The sequence below is a fragment of the Macrobrachium rosenbergii genome, chromosome 4, assembly GCF_040412425.1.
Source record: "Macrobrachium rosenbergii isolate ZJJX-2024 chromosome 4, ASM4041242v1, whole genome shotgun sequence".
NCBI classification, from domain to species: Eukaryota; Metazoa; Arthropoda; class Malacostraca; order Decapoda; family Palaemonidae; genus Macrobrachium; species Macrobrachium rosenbergii.
The window spans coordinates 15,489,507-15,507,669 of record NC_089744.1 but is presented as its reverse complement, the minus strand read 5'-3'; the positions used below and the strand labels follow the sequence as shown (position 1 = coordinate 15,507,669).

Sequence of the window (18,163 nt, the reverse complement as noted above, 5' to 3'; positions counted from 1 at the left end):
ACAGCCTACCCAATGCCAAATCAGAGTCCTTCGTAAAGAAGGCACCGTGCTTACCCCATATAGAAAATGGGAAAAAAGCACGTTAAAAACGAATAACTAATCCCGAATTTTCTAGTATTAGAAATCATGCCGTTAAATGCAAAAATATAGATAAAAACATTTTTTCCATCATGGGAACTACCAAACAATCGGCATTAACGACCCTTGAGTCTTTGTTTATTAAACGTCATGCACATCTTTTAAACTCCAACGTGTCTTCTTCTCCTCTGCAATGGCCTAAACTCTGGGCAAGGTCTCACTTCAAGTCTTTCCCTTCTATTGATTAGGTAGACTTAGAAGAAAAAGAAAAAAAATCTCCTTTCTTTTTACTTTTTATGTATGTTGTAATTTTAAAGAATGTAACTGCCGTTTTTAATTTAGCTTTATTTTAAATTAGAGAATTAATGTGTATTTTTCAATTTTACAGACTGATGATGTGTTTAAGTAACACGAAACGTTTCTTAATACATATGCAACTGTTTTGTTGACTGTCGTCTTCTTTGGACTATATATATATATATATATATATATATATATATATATATATATATATATATATATATATATATATATATATATATATATACAATCATTAAGCTACAAGTGTCGTTTAATATCCAATTCATGTTACTTCAGAAGTATCCCCGAAAGGGAATTATCACCAAAGGGGAATTTTTAAGTGATAAATGAATTGGTGCTGAAGTGTCTTGAACACTTGACACAGTGTCTTCCAATGACTCCAGTCAACGGTAACCACTGAGCCATCAAGAGAGGTATAAATTAATACTGAATCTTCTGTACTTATTTACCCATCGAGAGCAGGGAAATTGTACTTAGCACCTGAATTAACTTATACCTCTCTTGATAATTCAGCGGTTACCATCGACTGGAGTTCTTGGAAGGCACTGTGTCAAGACTTCGAGACACTCAAGTACCAATCCAATAACCACTTAAAAATTCCCCTTTGGTGATAATTCCTCTTCGGGGATATTCCTGAAGTAGCGGGAGCTGGATGTTAAACGACATTTATATATACACACACACACACACACACACACATATATATATATATATATATATATATATATATATATATATATATATATATATATATATATATGCTATACATACATACACACACACACACATTATATATATATATATATATATATATATATATATATATATATGTATGTATATATTGTCACAATGTTGTCCTAAATGCCTTGGTAACATGTATTTACTAAATATAGAGTTCGAACCTTACCTTACTTACAGCCACATACACAAACCCTCATAAAAAATATGACTGAATACTCTAAAGGCAACCAGTGATCCCTTAAAAGACTTATCAATAATGTGAGGTTTCAATATTTAAACACAAAATATATTATAGTCTATTAAAGGGCATCACTCTATTAAGTTGTGTATATTACTATAAATCTTTCTCCTCGATTTGAGTCACTTCAGCAAAACAGAAGGAAGAAAACTCTCTCTCTTATTCATTTACAGAAATAATCAATCCTACCACTGGTGATCAGTAAATGAAACAGTACTGTAAAAATTTTATATACAAAAATTTATTCTTAATAAATCAAAATTCATAATTGCTCTGAAATTAAATTACTATAATTTGGAAATACAATCTTAATCTTGAATTTAATTATGAAACAAAAGTTAAATCATCAAAGCAAAAGCATAAACATTTGAAGAGAAAATTAAATTCAACAAACAAACAATTTGAATAACATTATGAACATATAAATACATGAAACATGAAAATTGTAAGTATTTCAAAATCACCAAAGTGTTATCAAAACTTTTTCTTTTACCTGGCTGGTCTATCAATCACTAAATCAGAAATACTCACAGAAGATAGATCAATCTAAACAACACTCACAAAAAATATAAAATCATGATTTTAAATGTTATTACAGTAACTCAAATGCTGCAGCAGCCATTACACACACACTTGCACAGATCTATCTTGTTAAACTTCACAATTAATCCCAATGAGTGACCACAACAAAATACTTAATGTTACGAACTTAAAAACTCGAGAGAGACAGAGAGAGAGAGAGAGAGAGAGAGAGATGACTCATTAATTAACCAACACCGCACGGCACTTTGTTCAAAATAATATTCTTACTTGATACTCGTCAAAATGAAACTCCACATAATGTTCTAGGTATTATGAAACTAAACTCTCAACAAAAGTTGTTCATGATCAACAGCTAGCCAATGCAAAAAAGCACATGCTTTCTCCCTCTGTGTGAGACCTCACAAGATAACGCAAGAGTGACTGGGCTGCAAATTCCTGAGATGTATGCTAATATTACACGAGCCCCGGTTTTTTTGCCATGCCTCTAGGTTAGGTTAGGTTAGGTTAGTTTAGGTTTAGGTTAGGTTTGATTAGCATCTCTAATGTAATTTGGGTGTGGGAAAACATAATGAGATTATTTTCAAGAATATTATATGGTTAGTTTTTAAGATAAGGCATCCCACTTTTTTCAGGAAAAGGTCCCAGTACTCCATTATGTCTCAGGAAAATGCGCCCAGGCCGTCTCATGACAAAACGTTCAACTTGACTTAAGACAGATCAATACATACATGTTTAAAACAAACAGCCCAATGATTTCACAGTCATATGGCACAAAGTCTCATGTTCTGGTCTGATGTAATCTCCTTTACTTATTACGTTACTTATTAAAGGCGCTATAATATGCTATCACAATTGTGAAGTTAACAGTTACCTTTATACAAATGACATTTTAATATCATAACATATAATATCTCCCATATACAGAAAACACGTGACAATCACAAAAGTGAATTGCAATATCATTCTGAAAAAATACAACAACATTTTATACATAATGCTTCAGAAAAAAATATAACTTCATAATAAAAAAATTATATATATATATATATATATATATATATATATATATATATATATATATATATATATATATATATATATATATATATATATATATATATATATATATATACAGTATATATATATGTATTATATATATATATATATATTGTATATATATACAATACCTATATATATTATATTTCTCATATATCTTCACTCCTTTTTTTTGGATACGTTTGTCACCACAAAGCCATACGTGACAAGCATATCCAAAAAAGTGTGAAGAATTCGAGAAGTTAAGAGGCAATGTGGTTATTACAATTACATATGTATCTGGTAAAATAGAGACCAGTAGATTCCACATATACATTACCACCTTCCTGTTTACCTGCTTTAATAAACCTTGACTTTTCACTTTCTGTCAAAATTTTCCTCCCGGGCCCAAAACCACTTAAGAAAATGACCCCCACCTCCAAACTTATTTGAATAGTTTGTGGAGGGCCAATTATTGATTTATCTGAGAAATTGGCAACCTCTCGTACCTGCTTCGATGAGAGAGAGAGAGAGAGAGTGCTATTTTAAACCTGGCGATTAATTTTTACCAGCGTAGAGATTGACCTCCATTTCCAGGGGCGTACGAAAAGTAGACTCCGCCTTCCTAGGTATTGCCAGAATTAATGTTTGAAATATCGTTATACATTTCTTAAATTACTTAAATTCATTCATACTTTGGTACAAATTCCATGAAAATAGACTGTATCTTAAATTGTTAAATAAATAATCAATTTATTATCATTTATAGAGCAAATAACAATAAAAATATTTTTTCTTAGATATTTATGCGACTAGGCGACTGACAGTGATGTCAATACTTACCAATAGATGGCGGTAGCAAAGTTATTTAAGTTTTTGAAAATGTAAACATGTAGTTTCAGTGGCTGATATATATTATGTTTCTGGCTTCTTATAAATTTCCCTTACATTATTGTATTCCTTAATTCCTTTCTAATGTAATTTTGTCAAAATTATTTTGATATCCTAGTTTCAATGGAAATTATTCATTAGATAAGGAAAGGATTTATTTGTGAATGTGAGTTTGTATTCCTTAGAGTTTCCAAAATCCTGGTTAACTTTATCGTATTGGTTCAAATGTTTTCAGAATTAAGACATTATCTAAGAGACTTATAACTTTATTTGCACATATTTGTATTGATGAATCATTACTGCTTTAATTTTAAAGCGAAAATTTCGTTATATACTTCGTAATTCCATTTTATACTGAATTTTTACAGGTTAAATAATCATTTCCGAAAAGGAACCACCATTTAGTTACTGTCGTAGTGTTTCTTCAAGTTACCACCAGATGCCTCTAAGTATCAGTGTGTCTGAATTGTTCAAGTCTTGTGCCCTACTCAAGTGATCTTGAGTTATATTTAAAACATCATTAATTTATTTCAAGTTGTGCGTGAATACAAAACTGTCTAATTAAGTTGATATTTATGTAGGAAAACAATTATTACATAAATCCTGTTTGTTGCTTCCAGGTTAATTTTAGACCAATCATATGAACCCAGAATCCATGATGGTTGACATGACAGCTCCCTTGCTATTCAGAGGTAGATGTTGGAAGAATTTCAAGAAATAATTATGGTGTTTGGAAATGGCTATTGATTCTTCGTGACTTTATTGTTGCAAGGTGAGATTGTTTTTGTTTTTCATTTGGGATAATGGCTGAAATTGCCTTTATGGGGTCATAGGATAATGGCAGAAATTGCCTTTATGGTGTCATATTACTAGTGAAATGGATGGTGATTGGCCACTGATAATGATGGTGTGTTACTCACCCAAAGGATATCCAGTTTTTTTTTTTTTTTTTTTTTTGGTGGGGGTGATATTTAGGGAGAAGGACACTTTATCCTTTATATTTATATTTTGGGTAATTCTAAGCCTGCTGTCCGTGGTGAGGTAGCCTATGGCAGTTGACATTTTTCTATAGAACTTTACCTGCTGAACAAGAATTTCAAGTAAAATTTTGTCGGTCGGCTGTAACTAAAGCGTAATTGACACTTGAAGACTGCACACCGGTACCGTGGGTCCCCTGCACTGGCGCATACAGCTCAAGGGTAAATTACAGTTTAGCTGCAACCGACAGGCAAAATGTTACCCTAAACTCATGCAAAGCAAGCAAAGCAACACTGAAAATCGTCAACTGCCACAGGCTACCTCAACTGCACACTGATCGTTGCTTGTGATAGGAGCGAAGAAACGTAAATGGTAAACAGATCCGCCATCTTGGGTTACGTAACCAATAGGGAGCCATATGTTCAGCAGGGGGGTGGTGGGGGGAAGGTGGGGTACTGCACAAAAGGTACAAGTTGGTAAAGTGACGTAGGACTGTTATGTAGAAACATGGTGGTAAATGACAGTTACCCAAAAAATAATAACGCTCCTACATGAAAAGCACTAAAATCTAATAACACCAAAACACAGGTGACCTAACTACCTAGTAATAAAGAAGGATAGTTTAGGGACCTTACCTTAAGGGGTGGAGGGTACAGTTCAGCCGCCGCCTTTACGAACGCTTGGAGCCTTGTCTTCAGGTCATCAAAGTGGATTTTAAAATAGGCCACTGCCAAGTACCTGACGGAGTTGTACCTCCTACGGCCGTACCTAGGCGTCGTCTCATGAAGTTCCCTCCACCTCCTCTCAGTAGTATTTGTATGGGCACCAGTTACTGGGTCCACAAAGTTCATGGAGTGATTGACGGTTAAGTGCACGTAGCCTTTGTTCTTCAGGCAGTCATAAGTTCTCCAGCAATCAGATACAATAGTTGTCCCCGGTACAATGTAGTCCTTATAACTAAGGTAGCAATTGGCACAGGTAAGTGCCAAATTGCCCTTGGTTACAGACTCAGAGGAGCGGGAGGTTCCGGGGGTGACGTCCGCCATCGTGCTGGGTTGAAGAGTGAGTGAACTGTGCCGGTGAACTGCACCGGAACAGGGTAGGAAGGATGAAGTTGGGGGGGCTAAAAGTGTATTTCTGCTTTCAGTTTTGGGGTGGTGGAACGGCGCTGCGCGCCTTATCCGCATTTTTTTAAATAATCTGGCAGGCTCGTATGCTCTGGCAAGTGGTAATATTGCGCTGCGTGCGCCAACCACAGGGCTTACAAAATATGTGAAAAAAAGGTTTCTGTTAACTCACTGAGAGAAAGTGGTAGTGAAACGTCCTGCAAGACCCTTCTCCTCCTACCCCATATACATGCTTCAGGTGTCTGCCGACAAATGTAAAGTAATTTTGTAAGTTATTTATGGTAAAATCATGTTGCGAAGAGATGTCAATATATTTGTGAACGGAAAAGTACTGGAAGAAGGTTGTAGGCACAAGCTACAACGAATAGGAAACGGTTATAAAACAGTTGAGCAAAACGAATTCATGTAACTGAGTTTATGTATCCCCCAAATTCTCCACCTGGGTGAAACGTAATGTTGGGGTAACATTGCAACCCTGATTGGTTGGGTACAGCCACCCGCCAAAAAACCCACCAACTACTCTCTCAGTTGGAGGCATTGGATGAACCGAAAGCTCCCCTGTAAGACCGCGCATGCGTGACATGGCCTGGAATCAGCAGTAGTAGTGATGTGTGAAAAGTACCTTTGTAACGGCTCGCGCTATCCATTTATTCCCCCTTATTTTTATGCTTGTTTTACGTGTTCCAAATGACATATATAACTGGAAATACAACAATAAGTTGCCCAAACCTTTTCCCAAGTTATTTACCCCACCCAGAACCCCGGATTCCCAACGGGTCCCCCTCACCGTGAGCTATTCTCGAAAGTGTTTTACCCACCCAGGACCCAGATTCCCAACCAGTCCCCCTTACTGTCGGCTACAGTTCTAAAGTAATTTACAGCTTAATTACAGCCGACCGACAAAATATTACTTTAAATTCTTGTTCAGCAAGTAAAGTTCTATAGAAACATGTCAACTGCCATAGCCTAGCCCACCACGGACAGCTGGCTTAGATCTACCATATTTTGGATTGTTCATATGAATTTGAAAGAATTTTTAGACCTACCCTAAACAAACTATGGTCTGATAAGTTTTTCATATTTTAGACGACATTGAATCTGCAAAATCTACAGAGACCCTAGAACCAAGCTATACATAGTGTGTAGAAAGCAGCACAGCTGGTTACCATTAGCTGTGAAAATGAATGGTAGATACCACCACAAGATACTGATAAAATAAACAGAAAACCTTAATGGGGTAAATTTTTACAACAGTTCCAACTCCATTTTTCTAAAGTAATTATGTATTTTCATGTGTGTTTTAATGTGTTCTGAATGGTTATGATAGTAATACATTGGGGAAATGAGTTGTTTTTGAGTTACTAGCCTATACACCCCTACTACATCCAACAAGGTTAGGGACCCTTTGGGAATGGGGGGGTTTTGGGTGGGGTAAATCATAGCATACCTAGCAAGCTATTGTCAGGCAACGTGGGCTAGTGTAATGTAGCCTAACATCCCTTAACCACAATGGGGTGGCGGAACGGCGCTTCGCGCCTTATCCGCATTTATAAGGATTCTTGGCAGGCACGTATTTACTGGCAAGAGGTAATGTTGCGCTGCACGCGCCAGCCACAGAGGTTACAGAAGGTAAATCATGTTACAATATTATTTTAAAAACAATTATAAATTTACCTTATTTGGATGGACACAAATGTTTTGATGGGTTATATCCAGAACAAAATGGTTGTGGCTCATCTGCAGTGACGTCGTCGTCATCAGAAAATGATTCCTTAGGTGGTGATGGTGGCTGAGTGTCACTTAAAGGTGGACATAATTTAGCAGCTTCAAGTAAAAATTGGTGTAAAACTGAACTGTACTGCTGCAGGTAACACTCCATGTTGTCTTTAAAAATCAATGCATCGTGTTTCATTTTCAAAGAAATCGTGAATTAAGCGAAAATAATCTAAGTTACAAGATGAACACAGACTGGGCATAACCTCACTCTATGCCAAACTTCAACCAAATGACAAGCGAAAATGTCTGACACCTGTAAGATTTTCACCAAGTCACGTGACTCCTAGACAGCACGTAACTACCCTGAATGCACTTTTAAGGGGGAAAAAATTTGCATCAGAACCACAATGCAGTTCTAAACAAAAACAAATTCGCAGCAAAGCACAAACTGTGTCCATGTTAAAGTAAACAAAACACTTAGAAATTTTTCGAGGATGGGGATTATAGAAACATTAATATCTTGAATATGGTAAATTTCCCCAAAAAGTGTTCAGAGACAAATTTTAATTATTTTTTATGCAAAATGCAACTATAATACTATAATTGTTATAGAGTGAGTTGGAACTATTGTAAAATAATACCCTTAATGGTTATGTAGGGAAAATGTCAGCCTCAAATTGAACGTTGCTTAACCCACAGAGTTAATAGATACCAACCTGACCAAACCTAACCTAGGACACATTGACCTCTCAAGCCTTGGCTGAAACTTGAAACTCATTATTTCTTACAAAGGAGAAAGAATGGCTTAGTGGAGTTATTTTACAAACCATTCTCAAGTTAACTGCTGCTTCAGGTAACTTGGAAATCATGTACCTGTACTAGTCATTTTTTTGCCATCTTGATTTTGTTTAAAATTCAAATATGATGATGCCTAGGATTTCATTTGATATTCAGTGATGAAATTGGGCAATTACAGTACTACAAGATAAGACCCAAAGGAGTTGACAGAGAGTGGCCATGGTAACTTACAAGCTTTCTGGCAATTTGAACATTTCCATTGACTGAAGAGTTAGCCTACAGCTTCAAGTATGGCTACAAGCAAAGAAGAAGGGTAGCCGTTACAAAGTATGATTGAAGAGTTAGCCTACAGCTTTAAGCATGGCTACAAGCATAGAAAAAGGGTAACCATTACAAAGTATGATTGAAGAGTTGGCCTGCAGCTTCAAGTATGGCTACAAGCATAGGAGGAGGTCAGCTATTACAAAATGTGATTGAAAAGTTAGCCTACAGCTTCAAGTATGTCTACAAGCATAGAAGGGTAGCCACTACAAAGTAGACACATTGGTATGGAAAGGTTTTCTTGGAATTATTATGTGGTGGCAAATAGTATTTCTGAAGGTGTTTAGGATCTATTAGTGCCAAATTCTTCAGCCCTAGAATGACTGGAGACATTCTGGGCTCTGGTCTAATGTTGAAATTGATCAGACTGTGACTAGGCAGGGCAGTCTTTAGTATTCAATTCATATCATTGAGTAACATCACAGTCAGGGTAATTAATTTAATCCCATATTCAGGATATTTGTAAAAACTAGGCTAGTATAATATTACTTGTTCATTATATCATGTACAGTACTAAATGAGTAATTTATTGACCAAATACAGCAGTAAGGGATACTTATGAAGTTTCAACAAAATTTTCAGTGAATTGCAGTACTATGGACAGCACAAACACTGTTTTTATATAAGTAACTTACCAAGTAACTACATAACTATTAGTTTCATTTAATCGCAGCAGTTCAAAATTTGAAATTCATGGTAACACACTATTGTTTTAGTGTAGGTAACTAGACTCTGCCCACAACCGGGGAAGAATAGGTACAACAGTGCTGAAGAGCCCAATTTGTTTCTGCCGGTCAACAACTGTACATGGTTGTTTGAGCAGCTATGATTTGAATTTTGCTGGATGGTTGTATCTTTCACCTTTGGTGAAGTATTCATACATGTTGACAGCGTGCTATTTATTAGCTTAGCTAGTTGATTATTCAGACTTGTGACTTATTGTGACTCAGTATCTCAGATTCTAGCGTGTCTAGTATTAGGTATTGCAGCAAAGGGTGTAATACTAGACTTAATTCTGCTAAGTATGACTCACACACTTTGTGTTGCCATTGTAGAGGGCAAATTTGCTCGTTTGAACTTAAGTGTGATGAATGCAAAGACTGGGATCAGGGTAAATGGAAGGTTTTGGAAGCACATCTAGAGAGACTCCAAAAGAGACAGACAGAGAATGGCAGCTGCTAGAGCCAAGGCTAAACATTTAGCTAGTCAGGTTTCTACTCCAAAATTGAATATTGCTTCGCAACCTGTGCCTTCTACACCTCTTCCTGTGTTCTCCCGATCACTAGCCCTCAGACTTTTCCTCAAACTCCATACCTGGCTCCCATTTTCCAAACCTAGTGCCATTGCCAACCTAGACAGGCAAGTGTAATTAGTGCTGATGCAAGTTCAGTGCAAGTGGAGGTGGTGACGTGACTACTTGTCCCGCTGATGCTCCTAGACAAAGGTCAAAGTTAGACTCCCCAAAACCTGGGAGGAAGCAAACCATAAATCGAAGGGAGGTTGGTGGGGTTTGCCCAAGGGTAGTTGCCCCCTTCAACCAAGCCTGTTGATCGAACCCAGGACTTGGCGGATAGCCATTGGAAAGGCATTCATACCGATGTGCATGCTCTGTCATCCAGTGATTCAGACACCAGTGTGGTCAGGGGGTGTAAACAATTTTTTCAAAAGTGCTAGGGCCATTGAAAAGGCATGCTCCTTCTGCCAAGGGCGCTTCCCTGCTCCCACGTAAGATTCCCAGGGAACAAGAGCACAGTCCTCTTCCATCCTGAAATTTTTGGGTTAGTCCTGAGCGGGTTGTGCATAACACTGTGGTGATGGAGAGCCAGTCTTTGACACGGCATTCCTCATTCAAGTTGCCCGAGCACCTAGCTGCCGAGCGCCCAGTGGCCGAATATGCAGTGTCAAAGTGTTCTGTGTCCAAACGCCCAGTGCCTGAACACCTAACTTCCAGTCCTGATCGCCTTGTGCATGACACTTTGAAGACGGTGAGCCAATCTATGATGAGACATTCCTCATCCAAGTTGTCCAAGCATCCAGCAGCCGAGTGCCTGGTTTCTGAACATGTAGTGTCTGACCGTTCTGCATTAAAGTGCACAGTGTCCAAGCACCCAACTTCCAAACGTCCAACCTCTGAGCCCCCAGCTTCCAAGCACACAGTGTCTGAACACCCAATGTCCAAGAGTATGGAGTCGGATTGCCTATTGTCCAAGTGATTGGGTTGCAAGCACTCAGCGTCCGAGTGCTCAACTGCCGAGCAGTGCCCAGTGTCTGTACACCCAGTTTCTGAGTGCCATGTGCCAGAATTCTCGTCTTTGGTACGCTTGGCGCCAGAAGCCAAGCATTTGGAGCCAGTGCCTACCAGGATCCTTCGTTGGAACTGGATAACATCTTTGGGCTTTTACAAAAGTAACCTGCTGCTACACAGGATCAGGCGGACTTAGCTCCTTCTCTCATTACATCTCTCATTACATCAGAAGAGGAAGCCGGCGAAGAAACCGTTGATCAAGATCATCCTACGTCAGTGTATTCTGCCCTCTTAATATACTTCATCTCCTGCTATCCAATTTTCTCTCCCCAAGTGCCCCATCATCACCTGGTTTGGCCTTCATGATGAGACAGCCAGTACAGGCCTCCAGACTACTGAAGACGGCCCTCTTCTCATCCTCTAGGAAGGCACTAGCAGGCATTGACAGTTAGTTAGTAGGAAAGAGGGTGCTGGGTAAAGCAGTTTTCAGTGCACCTCCCTCCCATCTGTTGCGAAGGGGGTACTTGTCCTACTCCACTGGGGAAGTGCCTTCGCTGGGAGTTTGTCTCCTCCCAAGGGGACTTCTCTAGCCTTGTGGGTGCAACATGGAGATCAGCTCTTAACTCCCCTAAGATTAGAGATGGCTCTCAGGAGCTGGCTACTTTATTCTCCATGGGGGTTCTTAAGAAAGGGAACTATGGTGTACCTTTACCTCCAAAGGTGTTACTCCCTCTCAAAGATCGACTCTCCTGTTTGCGCATTTAGACCAGGCAGTCTTATCCCCAAGAGCTACAATACAGCAGATCGCATCTGACTTACAGAAGAAGTTGACACAGGACCTTTTGTTGCAGTCGACAAGGCGTGCCAAGGAACCAACATGTGGCACTTCAGTCTTGTTCAGCATGAAAACTGAAAGCCTCCCCGTTGCAACAGCAGCCCTTTCAAGGCAGAAGAACCATATTCCAGTCTCACCTGCGCTCGAATCTGTGATCAGTCCAGCCAGCCAAGAAGTCGTCCTCCAAACTGGTCTCTCGCAAGTGAGGTTCCAGCCCTCGTGTTCTCATAGGAGCCAGGCTTACCCAGTTTTATATACTTACCCAGTAATTACTTAGCTAAGAGTTTCTACTTGAACTGCAGTTAGAATTCTGAATTCTGCACTAGAGATTCTTTTGTTTTGCACAAGTGACTATGCCCCACCCACTTTCAGGGTAAGACAGAGGAACAACATCGACAACACAACAATTTGTTTCTGCCGCTCGTAGAGTCAGCACCTGATGTTATTATAGCAGCTTAGAGTTTTGGATTCGTTTTCTTGGTGAAGTACTTTCATAGCCTTTTCAGCATTTATTCTTGACAGTGACTTTTCTGGAATAGACTTTTCACGATTTTGACTTTTCACCTAGTTAGGAATGTCCGAGACTAGTAGTTCTAGTTACCGGTATTGCAGTAGAGGCTGCAATGCCTGGATGACAAAATTGACTTGTGATTCTCATGCTTTGTGTTCCAATTGTAGAGGACAAGTTTGCTGTAATAAGTTGACTTGTGACAAGTGCAGGGATTGGGGAGAGCAGAAATGGAAGACTTTAGTTTCACATTTAGCTAAGTTAGAAAGAGATCGGTAGAGGAAAGCAGCCGCTAAAGCCAGCGGGAAATTAGCTATTCAGGCTTTGACTCCTAAATCTGATAAGGCTGACATTTCCGTTAATTCTCCGACTGTTAACCCATTCCCACCTGCGTCAATTAATTCTCCTAAACCACCTACTCCTCCTGGCTCCATCGCTTTCGAACCCGGTAGCTTCGCCAGCCTTGAGAATAAATTTGATCAGTGATTAAATCTGCTAGTGAGTACAGTGGCCCCATTAGGGGCATCAGTGCATGTTCTGATGGACAAGTTTGAAAAAAGTGCTAAAGGTGAAGTGTCAGTGGAGGAGTGGGCTGCTTGTCCCACAGATTCTCATCGGTCCCTGACACACTTCCCGCTACCTGGGAGGAGGCATACAGGTAGCCCAAGGGAGGTCAGTGGGGTCTGCCCACAGGCAGTTGTCCCCTCAGTCCAACATGTTGCACCCCAGGTTGCGACTAGAGACAGCCGCTGGAAAGGCGTCTCGGAAGTGCATCAGCTTTTGTCAAGCTTTGAGGAGTCCTTGCCTCATAAGAGCCGCCTTCGTCACTTCCCAATGAATCTTGCCCGCTTAAGAGAAGCTTCTCGGTTAAAGATCAGTCCCCTAATCTTCCTTGCAAAAGGGTTAGGGAACCTTCCTTCAGTCCTCAGCTGTCGTGTGGCAAGTGGGACAGTCCAGAGCTCTTCTCCTCTCTTCAGCGCCAGGAGCAAGGATCTAGCTCTCTATGCTTTTTGAGTGAGCAGCTCCAACTTTTGCATAAGCACCCTGTTCCTTCTGAGTGTCCTGTATTGGCGGAATGTATTGGTGAGCACCGTGAAGCAGCCAAGCGCCCTGTAGCAGCCAGGCGCCCTGATGTGGCCAAGTTCCCTGATGCAGCTAAGTTCCCTGAAGCAGCAAAGAGCCCTGCAGCAGCCAGGCGCCCTGAAGCTGCCGGACGTCCTGTTTCGTCGGAGCGCCCCGAAGCTTCTGAGCTTCCTCTAGCGTTTGAGCCCCCTCAAGACTCCAAGTGCCATGTGTCTTGTGATAACCCCCCTTCTGCATTGAACCCGGCTCTTGTGCCTTTGCAACGTCAACTGGATAATTTCCTTCAACTTTTACGGGAACCCTCAGTGCAGACAGCTCCTGATCTAGACCCGGTTTTTTCCCCGGTCTCTTCTGAAGACGAGGAAGGGGATCAGGACTCATCTTCTGTGCCGTATGCAACATTACTCAAGTTCTTTCTGATGCAGTTCCCTGATTTTTTCACACCGGCCGCTCCTTCCCCTCCAGCTTTGTCTTTCATGACGAACAGTCAGCCTGTAGATTCGACGAAATTTCCCAAGATGGTTCTCTTTTCTTTATTGAAGAAAGCTCTATGCCAGGTAGAGAACTGGCTTTCTGAGAAGAGGGAACAAGGGAAAGCATGTTTTAGTGTTCCACCCTCTCATCTCGCACGTATGCAATATTTGTCTTACGCGATGGGAGAAGCTCCTTCCCTGAGACTACTCTGCTCTCATCAACGTGGGGCAAAGGTTGGCTCTCGCTTCAGCCAAGATCTTTTCAGCCCAGGAGATAGACCTATTAATTTCCTCTCCTGCCCGAACAAAGCTGTTAGAGATGGCTCACTGGAATTAGCTGCCCTTTATGCCATGGGCGTTCTTAAGAAGTGTGAATTTTTATTTCTTTTATACACATTAAATTATTTGAAGCCTTGTGCATACAATTAGGGGAATCAATTAGCTGTTGGTTTTATCATATTCTCAGAAGTTCCAAGTCAGTGAGGTTGCTGATAGATATGATGTGCAATGTGACTTGCAAAATTATTCTGTAGGCTTTATACCTCACAATGACCAATTACTACTCAAGATAATCTCTGCTGCTGTAACCCGTATTACTGTAGTCAATTTGTAAAAATGTTTTGTTAGAAAAATTAAATTGTATTATATATAATTACATAATTTTAAGACTAGTGATTGTAGTCAACATAAATGGGACCATCTAATAAAAAGCAAAATATTGTAAAATAGTTTTTGGGGCTTTTGCAGTCTAAAAATCGAAATGTTATCAACCATTCTGAGATGATATCTCTAGCTTCCTACAGTAAACTTCATTTATTTTGAGCACCTGCTGATATACCTTGAGAATTGTAGCTTCATCTAATTTATCACATTAAGTATGTCACTGGTAATCCGTTATCTTTCAACAATTAGGATATCAGATATTCAAAGTTGAATCATTTTTCAGGATTTTTCTCCAATCTGAGGATTCTGAATTCTACTTCAGCTGGAATATGCATTTATAGTATAGAAGTGACTGCGTGGAACAGACACAGGAAGTTTTGGGAATACATAAAGCCAAGTGAATCTTCATTCAAAATCTTAACCTCACTCGAACCTTTCGAAGATGCAAGATAAGCCCTGGAGGGCTGTCAATCTTCTTCAACCTCACTAGTTTAAAGGTAAGGGAAACTTTTTGATAAGTATTAGTATGCAACATCCGAAGGTAAGGTTAGCTCAGCCTAGGATGAATGATGACTTGAAGGTAAAGCACCTTATCCAGCCTAGGATACCGTATATTTTACTATGTGAAAGGACCCTAGGATGCATTGTTAAGGATCCAGGGAATGGTAAATCCTTCCTGAACTAAGCTAGGACTGGGTAGTAAATCCTTTGAGAGTTTACTAAGTGGGAAAGGACATATTAGTCAGGGGTGGTTGGTGTTTTGAGCAAGAATAATCTGATCAATCTTGGTTGTCCCAATTTAAGTTACTAGGTTAGGTAAATAAACTGTAGGCTTCAAGTGAAATTGGTCAATAATTATAAAACATCAAGTGATATCTCTAGGCTTCATTTATTTTGAGCACCTGAAATTGAATTGTCCATAATTATAAAAATCTTTCATCAGATATTCAAATTTGAATCATTTTTCAGGTTTTTTCCAGTCTGAGGATTCTGAATTCTACTTCAACTGGAATATGCATTTATAGTAGAAAGTGACTGTATGGAACAGACACAGGAAGTTTTGGGAATGCGTATAGCCAAGTGAATCTTCATTCAAAATCTTAACCTCACTCGAACCTTTCGAAGATGCAAGATAAGCCCTGGAGGGCTGTCAGTCTTCTTCAACCTCACTAGTTTTCGGTAAGGGAAAAATTTGACAAGTATTAGTATGCAACATTCCAAGGTAAGGTTAGCTTAGCCTAGGATGAATGACCCAAATGCAACTTGAAGGTAAAGCACCTTATCCAGCTTAGGATATATTTTGCTGTGTGAAAGGACCCTAGGATGCATTGTTAAGGATCCAGGGAATGGTAAATCCTTCCTGAACTAAGCTAGGACTGGGTAATAAATCCTTTGAGAGTTTACTAAGTGGGAAAGGACATATTAGTCAGGGGTGGTTGGTGTTTTGGGCAAGAATAATCTGATCAATCTTGGTTGTCCCAATTTAAGTTACTAGGTTAGGGTAAATAAACTGTGTAGGCTTCAAGTGAAATTGGTCCATAATTATAAAAACATCAAGTGAAATTGGTCTATAACCTATTTATAAACATCAAGTGAAACTGGCCCATAACCATTCGTTTCCTATACTGTAAATTCGTCAAAATCTTATTAACACATTCTATGGTAGATAATTGACACGAATATAATATGCAGGCGATGCAAAGTGCCAAGCAATAAGACAAAGTAGGCTGTAACATTTGTAATAGGTATACAAATACTAGTTGTGCAAGAATCTGTATAGAACTATGTTACAGAATACCTGTGATCAGATAAGTATGAAAGGAATATTTTCATTAAAAGTCGGTAAAAGAAACTTTTCAAAAGAACTAATGGTTATTAGTGATTATTGTACAAATGCAAAATTTTTTCCAAAGCTTCAAGTGAACTCAAGTGTTAATTAAGAATTCTTTAATTCAGGACTGACGTAATTGAAATATAATTACCAGTTACTAATCAAAACTTTTTTCAGCAGGTTAGTATGTGAGGGCATATTTATTGCTTTTAGGAACTTGTTCACAGCTGTATCGAAAGGTTTAAGAGGCTGATTTCGCGAGTTGTGGAGCCTAGAATGCTTTCAAGAATTTTTTAACATGCCAAATAATTATTGGACGTTCTTGAAAGCTGCATATTCTACACAAATACAGGGATACAGTTGATGACTGTTTCACCTTGTTTCATATATAAATGGGTTTAGACTTGTTTGGCACGATTTTATATAAGAAAAGGGAGCTAGTTTGAAGAGTGTTCCAGATTTTTAGATTTTTAAAGAGAGCTAATTTAAGAATGTTCCAGATAACTAGATTTTTGCCAATAATGTACGAATCAGTAAACAACCCTAACTATTAATATCATGTATGCACTCTGCATCAGCTAAGCACGAATGGTCAAATAAGCTATGAAATTTTGAATGACTTTGGATTATTTTCATATAGTTCTTGGAGTATGGAATTTAATTTGTTCTGCTTCTTGTAGAATTGATGAGAATGATTCAGTAGTTGGATAGTAAAATCGAGATTTGAAATTGCTTTCAGTAATTAAAATGGTTTGAAATTGCTTTCAGTAATTAATGATGTGTACTTCGCTATCATTTTGTATACATAATTTTTTCACTACCATTTTGTATAAAAGACCTGACACATACTGTACTTTATTTCAGAATAACACACAACGCCACCAGCAAGATTGATGAGGCCCCACAGGTGTGGAAAGAGGTTGCCAAGATTATTTCTTCAACCAACTCTGAAACTAAACGTGGCTGGGTCATTCTGCCACCCTACCAGGATAGGGTAGTCAATACAGTTATTGGCTATTGGTGCTGTTGAAGCAGATAATTTTTGGACGCAACAAACACTTGCTATACTGTGAAGAGGAGAGGTGCCTTCAGAAGCCTTATGAAAGCAGTGCACTGTGAATGTGGTGCACAGACAGGTAAACTATATTTGTAAGGGACCAATATCTTTGAAACATGAGCAATGCATTATAAAATCTTATTACATCTTGAACTTCCGTCCAGTGCACTGAGAGAGAGTGGTGCACAGAAGGGTAAACATTGTGTTTTTGTCACAGGACAGAATCAATTAAGTTATATAAGCAATGCAGTATAAAATCTTGTATTACCTACATTTATCTAACATTTCTATTTTTTAATCCATCTGTCTCTCTACAGGCTTTGAGTGCTGCATGCTGGGAAAACTTGTACACAACAGTATTTGCACTTGAAGCAAGTTATACAAAGCACAACCAACCACACCTCTGGCATGGTATAATGGAAGCATATGTCTGTCTGCACTCAGAAGAAAGTTATAGAGGTTGCATTGTCTAGAAAAGATGTTGCATCTTTAAGTTCGTGTAACCACATGAATTTTTAAATAAAATATTTATGTACTTTTAAATTTTTTTACATTTTTCTTGCAATAAATCCACTGTAATCCAAATTTTTTTACATTTTTCTTGCAATAAATCCACTGTAATCCATCTGTTGTACAGTAACTTAAAATTTTAAACTGTTAAGCAGTTTGTACTACGTACAA

General features: G+C 38.8%; 1 long non-coding RNA gene across 1 annotated transcript; it reads left to right on the top strand.

Annotated features, from left to right (window-relative positions):
* The first annotated feature begins 4,250 nt into the window (after nucleotides 1–4,250).
* Nucleotides 4,251–18,158, top strand: LOC136838342 (uncharacterized). The gene is made up of 4 exons (XR_010852947.1): nucleotides 4,251–4,619; nucleotides 14,878–15,091; nucleotides 17,290–17,561; nucleotides 17,800–18,158. It is a non-coding gene; the product is annotated as an uncharacterized lncRNA (long non-coding RNA).
* The last annotated feature ends 5 nt before the right edge of the window (nucleotides 18,159–18,163 follow it).